General features: G+C 34.0%; 1 pseudogene; it reads left to right on the forward strand.

Annotated features, from left to right (window-relative positions):
* Positions 1 to 6,021: 6,021 nt before the first annotated feature.
* LOC136398500 (proteasome maturation protein pseudogene) lies at positions 6,022 to 6,846 on the forward strand (annotated as a pseudogene).
* The last annotated feature ends 297 nt before the right edge of the window (positions 6,847 to 7,143 follow it).

Raw genomic sequence — 7,143 nt, forward strand, 5'->3', positions numbered from 1 at the left:
TACATAATTTCTCTAAGAGTTTTTTTTTTTTTTGGTCAAACTCATCAACTTCACTTTAAAATGTCTTTGAATTATTAAACCTGAGAAATTCTAACTTTAAGAATTTATTAGTTTGATAACTGTAAGAATCTTATAACTTGAATCATTGTGATTTTTATTGCACATGCCAGAATGTAAGATTTGAAACTGGTATCAAGATAAAACATAGCAACATCATAAACCCTTTGATATAATGCACTGAGAAGAGTGTATTATTTTTCTGGTATTTTTTTGACAAAATAGTGCATAACCTTAAGCTAAACATAAGATTATCCCAAAATTAGTTTAAGTCTAAAAAGTTACTGCTCAGTATTCTTCAAAGTGTCATAGTTATGAGAGGCAAAAGACTGAGGAACTGCTATAGATTCTATAACAATATAAATAACACTTAAATATGATGAGGAACACTGTATAGCATCCCGGAAAATAAAAATGGCGTTAGTAGAATATTGTTGAAATTTAAACAAAGTCTTTGGTTTAGTTAATAATATTGTGCCAGTGTTAATTTCTTGTTTTTGATAATTTTCCTGTGGTTATGTAAGATATTAAAATTAGAGAAAGCAGCATAAGATATATAAGGACACTTTTTGTATTATTTTTGAACACTTTTTAAGTCTAAAATTAGATTTAAAAAATTTTTAAATAAATTTTGAAAAAGGGCTTTCTATAAAAAATATTGTGAACCTAAGATGTCTTCATTGTCCTCATTTTACAGACTCTCCAAATACTAAAGGACATAGGCACAACACACAGTTTTGGGAAGAGCCAACATGAATTTTGTTGTGAAGTTTTCTGGGTACTTCTTTCCTGTGGTTCAACATATGCAAATACAGCTTCATCCCTCAGAAATTAATAACTGTTACTCATCCTGTATGAATGATACCAACTTTTTCAGTGTTTGTATAATGTGAAGGTGAATTCCAAAATTGTTTTCCCCATCTATTGTTATATAGACAGACTACATTCCACTGAACAAATATGGTAGTGACAAAATGCTCTATCTTCAGTAGTCTTACTGGTCTACAGAATTAGTGAAGATACCAGATGCTACCAATTTAAGAAAAAAATTGAAAATTTAAAACATATATTTATTCACATTAAAACAAGTATTCTAATTCTGAAATGTGAATACCAAGCCCCTCTAATTAATTTGAAAAAAAAATTAATTCATAAAATAGTAAGTTATACATACTAAGGACACATATATTTCAAAAATTAAGATGTTTCTTTTTTCTTTTTTTTTAAGTGAGAGGAAGAGAGATAGTGAGACAGACTCCCACATACACCCCAACCAGGATCCACCCGGCAACTCCTTGTCTAGGGCCAAATGCTTGAATCAACTGAGCTATTTTTAGCACCAAGGCCACACTGGGACCAACAGAGCTATCAGTGCTAGCGCCAATGCTCAAACCAATTAAGCCACTGGCTATGGAAGGAGAAGAAAAAGGGAAAAGGGAGAGGGAGGGGTAGAGAAGCAGATGGTTGGTTCTCCTGTGTGCCCTTACCAGGAATCGAATCTGGCCATGTCCACACACTGGGCTGATGCTATCCACTGAGTAACCGGCAAAGGCCAAGGGCCATTTTCTTTGATTCTAAGACATCAGTTATGACATAATTTTTTTTATTTGTTTTTCTAACAGAGGCAAAAACTAAGCTGTGAAATTTTCTTAATCTCTATTCCTTAACTGTTTGATTTAGTACTCAGAGAATAGACATAATGTTAGGCATGAAAATGATTTTTTGAAATTGCTTTAATGAAAGGTATTCTTTTTTCACATGTGCCAGGAAAGTAGAAATTAACACAAAAAATTAAAATATAAAACCCATGTTAACAGCGGAAGCAAGAAAAAACAATCAGCTTCCACATGGATTCTTATTTATAGACACAAGTTGTTGGGCATCTATTTCCAAGTCTTAGAATGTTGATTAGCACCAGAACTATCTTAAGAGTTACTTATCAGGTATGCATTGAATTAGGCTGGGAAGAGTTATCTGCTCCCACGTACTCCCACTGCTGAATTGCCCTTTACTTGAACTCCAGCATTAGTGTTTCAGAGATAATACATAAATATCATGAGAGGAGGGAAAGCTTACCTGAAATCCTTGCATTCTGGGTTGTAGAGTGTTCCACCAATAATTATTTTTGCTTTAGACATGGTACTTTATATTTTGTTCTCTATTTTGTTCTGAAAAAAGTTCTTCAAGTTTTATCATTCTACCGCTAGTACTAGAGAAGATTCTGCTAAAGTTCACAGAACTCCTGTTACTCTGATGGTGTTACCTTTCCTTATTCCCTGCCATGGGTATAATTCATATGCCAAATATGAAACCAGTTTTAAAAATTTGCATAGATCCTTAAGTGCAGTGAACGAGGAATGAGGTAATGGCAAAACTCTCTTATCAAAAATATGTTTGTCAAAGATACTAAATATAACCTCCATTTTATGCACTTTATAATGTGTAAGATTTTACATGTATCTTCTAAACAGCAGTAAGAAATAGATATGATCATTTTATGGAAGTTGAAATCTGAAAATCTGAGACAGGATGCATAGGATCATCCTTTAGTCAGTGACAGTTGGAGCTCATCCTGCTACTCTCTTTCCTCTCCCATCACACTGTCTTGTGGACATTCATATTAGCCTAAGTTATTTAAAAGACAGGAAGCTTTGGAACCACATTATCAGCTCTTAGGTCTTTTTCAATATATATATATATATATAAGAAGAAGAATAGAGGGAGACAAATATGACTTGACATTTTATTATGTTTTAGCCCGTGCCAATGGTGCTCCCTTTGGTTGTTTCTCTCTATTATCCCTTCCCTGTAATAACAAGCAATTAACAGTGGTAGGTTGGGGAATTCTTTTATAGAAATGCCTCTCTCAACTTTGAGGTATAGAAAGAGAACAGCTTTGAATGGACACAATTGAAAACGAATATAGCATTATATGAGACTTGAAATACATCAAAGCCTAAAGTGCCTTACTTCTGATTCTGTTCATTAAAGGCCCGAGAAGGCTGAATGAGTCATGTGTGTGATCTAAATTGAATCTGAAGAAAAACGGTCCAGAATGATCATTGACTATCACATTTCTAGTTAGAAAAAGAGAAAAATGTGATCGTACAGAGAGTCTCTCTTCTTAAAATACTAAGAACATGACAATTCTCAGAATGAGTATGGGGAACAAAGAAAATGAAAGTAAAAATTTTTAGAGTTTAGAAAATATTAATTTTAGGTAAAAGAATAAATCTTTACTCAGGGACTCAGCATTAATAGAGCTGATGGTCAAATTAAAAACTTTTGGTTTTGGTTCTGGGCAGCACCTTAATCACTGTAAGCATCATGTTCTTTAGCTCAGTGGTCCCTAACCCACGGGCTGCAGACCGGTACCGGTCCGTGGGCCATTTGGTACCGGTCCGCAGAGAAAAAATAAATAACTTACATTATTTCCATTTTATTTATATTTAAGTCTGAACGATGTTTTATTTTTTAAAAATGACCAGATTCCCTCTGTTACATCCATCTAAGACTCACTCTTGATGCTTGTCTCAGTCATGTGATACATTTATCCATCCCACCCTAAAGGCCGGTCCATGAAAATATTTTCTGACATTAAACAAGTCCGTGGCCCAAAAAAGTTTGGGGACCACTGCTTTAGCTACACAGTGCAATTATGAATGTATCAGAAATACTGTTTTGAAGGTTAGGTGAAGGACATATAAAGGAACTACTACATTGCTCTGGCAAATCTTTTAATTTTAAGTGAAAAAATATGTTACCAAAGCTCTTACTAATAAAACCAGATTATCTGTATAAGTTATAGATAGAACCTGAAGTATGACATCTGTGATACAAAAAATTTGTTCAGGAAAAGCTGTGAAATAAATAATATACTCTTTTATACCTCTTATCTCACACTACTACTGTTCCTTTTTACAGTCCTTTTTATCCGCCTCATACCTAGCACATAGTTTGGGTAACAATTGCCTAGACCCTATCCTGACATCACCCACTTACAAACTCATTAACCTTGGGCCAATGTCTAATCAGAGGACTTCAGGTGCCTGACCAAGAGTGCTGAGGCCAAAATCAATTCTGACTGGTTATGGTCTGTACAATACTCAATACCGGTTATTCAGTGTGATTAATAACACATCCAGAATCAAGCATTCTCATTTATTGTTTATAATGTGTGGGGCATTTCTGTAAATATACATATATATAAGACGTTGATAACAGTGATTATTTCTAAGTCAAGAACTTGGAAGAGGGAGTAGGGGGAATTTCTTTTCACCTTATATGATTTAGTATGTAATTTTGAAATCAGTGATTTTTTTCTTAAATTGAGCAAATTGATTATAAACATAGATCACACACACACACACACACACACACACACACACACTCACACACACACACACAGAAATCTATCTGCAGTATTTGCTTTTTATTGATGTCTAAGCCAAAAAGCCTCCCATTCCATTTAGTAAAAATCAGTATTTGAAAGCATTTTGCAAAATCTTTATATATTTTTTTAAATTATTTTTATTTATTTATTCATTTTAGAGGAGAGAGAGAGAGAGAGAGAGAGAGAGAGAGAGAGAGAGAGAGAAGGGGAGAGGAGCAGGAAGCTTCAACTCCCATATGTGCCTTGACCGGGCAAGCCCAGAGTTTTGAACTGGCAACCTCAGCGTTCCAGGTCAACGCTTTATCCACTGCACCACCACAGGTCAGGCCAAAATCTTTCTATTTTTATTTTTATTTTCCATAGTAATTCTAAGAGGCAGTTACCTTTATTGTTCCATTTCACAGATAGGTATGCTGGACTACGTCAGAATCACAGAATAAATGAAAGAGGTAGACTCAAACTTATAAAAATGTTTTTAATTATTATTTTTATAAGATAGACTTTATCTTTTAGAATAGTGTTAGGATCATTGCAAAATTGTGTGAAGGTACAGAGATTTCCTGTATGCCCTGTCCCTACAACATGCATAGCTTTGTTATCAACACCCCCATCAGAATAGTACATTTATTATAATTATTATATCTACATGAACGTATCACTACCCAGAGTCCATAGTTTACATTAGGATTCACACTTGGCATTGTATATTCTGTGGGTTTTGACAAATCTACAGCAATATGGATCCATCATTGTGGTATCATGCAGAATATTTTCACTGCCCTAAACCTTCTCTGTGCTTTGCCTCACTTCCCTCTAAGCCCTCGGAACCACTGATATTTTTGCTGTCTCCATAGTTTTGTCTTTTCCTCAATGTGATATAGTTTGGATCATATGGTATGAAACCTGTTTTGATTGGCTTCTTTCACTTAGTAATATATATTTGTTTCCTCCAACTCTTTTAATGTCTTCATAGCTCATTGTTTTAGTACTGAATAAATATTCCATTGTCGACATGTGTCACCTTTTATTAATCTATTTACCTACTGAAGTACATCTTGGTTACTTTCAAATTTTGGCAGTTATCAGTAAAGCTGCTATATATCCATGTGTAGTTTTTTGTGTAGATATACAGTTCATCTCTTGGATAAATAACAAGGAGTGAAGTTGCTGGATCTTATGATAACAATATATGTTTAGTTTTGCAAGAAACTGTCAAACTGTCTTCCAGAGTGATTGTGTCATTATGCATTATTCTAGAATGAATTCTAGAATTCCTGTTGCTTTAAACCTCATCAGAATTTGGCATTGTCAGTGCTCTGGATTTTAGCCAGTCTGATAGGTGTGTAGTGGTATCTCTTTAATTTGCATTTCCCTAATGACATGTAGTGTGAAGTATCTTTTCAAATGTTTACTTTCCATCTGTAACTTTTAAATTCTTTGACCACAAATTTGTGCACATATTAAAACAACATATGCCAGCAGATGTGAGGGGTCAACCCCCAGTCTTAGAAGTGAGCAGCTGGCTGGCTGATATCAGCGGGCTGAGAAGCTGTGTGCAGAGTAGGCTGAAGATGAATCCCAGAGGATTTGGTTCTTAGCCAGTATTCCAATTAGTAAAATTTCAGCAAGTAAACCTTTTGAAAGTCACGATCTTCTTTGAAAATATTTTTCTTATGTGAAAAATAAACTTTTTCGAAGTAATCCTATCGAGTTAGTAGAAAAAAATTTTAGTTTGTTATGCATTGAACTGTATCTCCAAAATTCAAAAATAGGAGTGCTAACTCCCAATGACTATAGTTGGAGGTGAGGCCTTTAAGGAGTTAATTAAGGTTAATGAGGTCATAAGTGTGGGATCTTAATTCAATGACTAATGTCCTTATAATAAGAAGAAAAGACACCAGAGATTTGCATGCAGAAAAGCCCCGTGAGGGCACAATGAAAAGGCTGTTGTCTGTGGGCCAGGACAGAGACCTTCGAAGAAACAACCGTAGAAGTATCTTGATTTTGAACTTCTAGCCTTCTGAATACGGAGAAATAAATTTCTATTGTTTAAGTCTATTTGTGATGTTTTCTTATGGCAGCTCTAGGCTGACTAATATACAGCTCAACCAAAAGAAAACAAATTTACACACATTAAGACACATTCAGGGTCTATTTGCTCCATTTATTACAAATGGAATTCAAGGCAATGCAGCATGTTCAGTGGCTTCTATTTTTTTTTTCACATTTGTTCAAATCTTTTATTGATAAGGTGAGTTTGGGTAGATAATGAAATACTATTTATTTTTTATGATATTTTTAATGAGCCTTTCCAAAATGTAGTAATGGGAGAAACTTGTTTGATGGTGGACTATAAACTTGTTTTATTACAATACAAAATACGGTTGTGCTGCTAATGAAAATAGAGAAACTGTATTTTGTTTATCATTGTCTATTAATATAATATGATGGGCACAACATTAAAAGTTCTGACACATGAGAATTTTTGCTAAAAAAATGTAATTTCTACTGCTGTAAAAACATCTCTACCAACAAAATTGAGTCTAAAAGCATGAAGCCTTAAGAATGCTATTTTGTCTGATTTAAAATATTTCAAAACAGCAAATGACCTGACAATGAAATAAACATGGTTGGATTTTCTTGTTTTACAAACTTTACTTATATTATCATGTTGCTTTGCTTCTATATTAATC

Source organism: Saccopteryx leptura, chromosome 3 (assembly GCF_036850995.1).
Source record: "Saccopteryx leptura isolate mSacLep1 chromosome 3, mSacLep1_pri_phased_curated, whole genome shotgun sequence".
NCBI lineage: Eukaryota > Metazoa > Chordata > Mammalia > Chiroptera > Emballonuridae > Saccopteryx > Saccopteryx leptura.